The sequence below is a fragment of the Charadrius vociferus genome, unplaced genomic scaffold, assembly GCF_000708025.1.
Source record: "Charadrius vociferus isolate BGI_N301 unplaced genomic scaffold, ASM70802v2 scaffold110, whole genome shotgun sequence".
NCBI classification, from domain to species: Eukaryota; Metazoa; Chordata; class Aves; order Charadriiformes; family Charadriidae; genus Charadrius; species Charadrius vociferus.
Genome location: NW_009646761.1, coordinates 3,244,063 through 3,246,107, shown reverse-complemented (window position 1 = coordinate 3,246,107; position 2,045 = coordinate 3,244,063).

The following is a 2,045-nucleotide window of genomic DNA, read 5'->3' as shown; positions in this document are numbered from 1 at the left end:
TAACCTCTTGATTTCAAAGGAGCCATCGTTTTGCTGGTGCCTCTGTGGTTAATGTAAGAAAGGTGTCTTGCCATAAACTTTTTCCGAGGTATTCAGCAAGGTTGGAAAGGGGTCGGCCCGGGCAGGAAGCCCTTGTCTGTGCTATAAAGAAAATAGCAAGCAACAAAATGAAAGCATCAAAGGACCAACAGGATGCGGTCCCAGGAGTCCTCTCTGGCATGTTAGTCCTTCTTGAAAGTTAGCATTGAGTGAAGAGTGACCTTAAAACTCGCTTCATTCAAACAGACTGGGCTCAAGTTTAAAGTTCAAGGCATTTTGTTTTTTCACCTGTTTCCTACAGTTTCAAGAAACTTCTGAAGAATTAATGTGTAACTATATCTGGTCACCGAGCCAACGCGGAGAATTTTTCTCAAGGGAAAATAATGTTACTGTATGGAGGGAGAGAAATGGATACTTTCTGAGTTGGGAGAAAAAGTTTCAACAAAATAAACCCAAAACCCCTGCTACTGCAATTGCAAACAGCCCTGGAGCCGGTACAGCGCACACCCTATTTCGTATTTTATTTTCAAAAGAAGCTGGTAGGATCCAATAACGGTCTGGATTGTGGTAAAAGGATGTTTATTGTCGAAGCTGCTGCTGCTTGGGAAGCGAGGTCTTGTTTGGGGCACAACCCTGGGAGCAAAGAGCCTGGTTGTGGCGCTTCAGCTTCATCTGCGAGCGCGTGTTGACTGAGCCAGCGACTGGCCCCGTGGCCGCCCATCCCTCCCTCAGCTGTTTGGCTCCGAGAGGGAAAGCTAAAGCCCTGACCCAAAACTCCATCAGTAGGTGAGGGCAGGCATAGATTCGGTGATGCAGCCCCACCACCACTAATGCTGAGCGGCAAGCCAGGCTGCTGGCCGGCGCTGGTTACGAGACGCTGTTATTTTCGCCCAACAGCATCTTCTACCTGCACGATCCTGAAATAGTGACTTTATTTTCTCATCTTTGCATCTCATGTAATGAAGCAACTAGTAATTGATCCCGCGAGCGGTCCAGCAGGTCATCTTTCAGAGCTAAAAGAAATAGTTTGAAGAGATGACATAAAGATTTCACTCGCATTTCCCCATGCCATTAAATTTTAATGATTCTGGCATGAATATTTCATGAAAGTACCTTCTGAATGGGTTTGTTTTGTCCTGGCAGCTAATACTCACTATAGAGTCTGGGGGGTTTTTTTGTTTGGTTTTTGGTGGGTTTTCTTTTCCTCTTAGGTGGTTTAGTGTAGGTAAGACGTGTCAAACTGGATTAAGTGAGAAAAGGTAACTTCTCATTGGTGATTCAGCGAAGGGACGCGGGCTGTAACTCTTTTCAGCTGCTTAGTGGAAGTCTGTGAAATGACCCTCAAATAAAATTCTGCTCTTTACTCTCCTGCCACAAGGTGGCTAAAAATCTTTTGAAAGCCCACGATATGCGAGTGCTAGAAATGATGCTAATACGGCTAACAGCCTTTCTGCAACGCGAGACGGGGCACGCAGGAGACCAGATTTATCGCGCAGAAAACTTGTAGAGGTCTTATTTACATGGAGCGACATTCAGAAAATGTTTTTACCAAGTTTATTGCAATCACGCCTCACGCAGGGTTGTCTGGGATTGGCTTTGTTGGTGGTTTTTTTTTTAATAGAAGAAGTCATCGCACCCAGCCCATCTTGTGTGAGCGACAGAGCTGCTGTGGACCACCGTGATGTGATGGGGAGCTCAGCGGCCGCCTGCCCGCGAAGCCCCAGCTCTACCGGTACATCAGCCTCACGGCTCTGCGCAAACACTGGCTGAAATGTCAGATTCCCACTCCATCTCCGTTTGCATACCGCTTGCTGCACCCACCTACTCCAATGCTAAACCAGAAACACTCACCCAGAGCTGGGTTAGCGAGGGTTGGGGTTGTCGCTGTTGAATTCTGTGGGCCCTGCACCAGGATGACATCTGTGTTGCTTTAAATCGGTAACCTTTCCGAGTAGCCGGCTGCTGCACCATCAGAAAGGCATACTTCGTTTTCACGAAGGGTAACA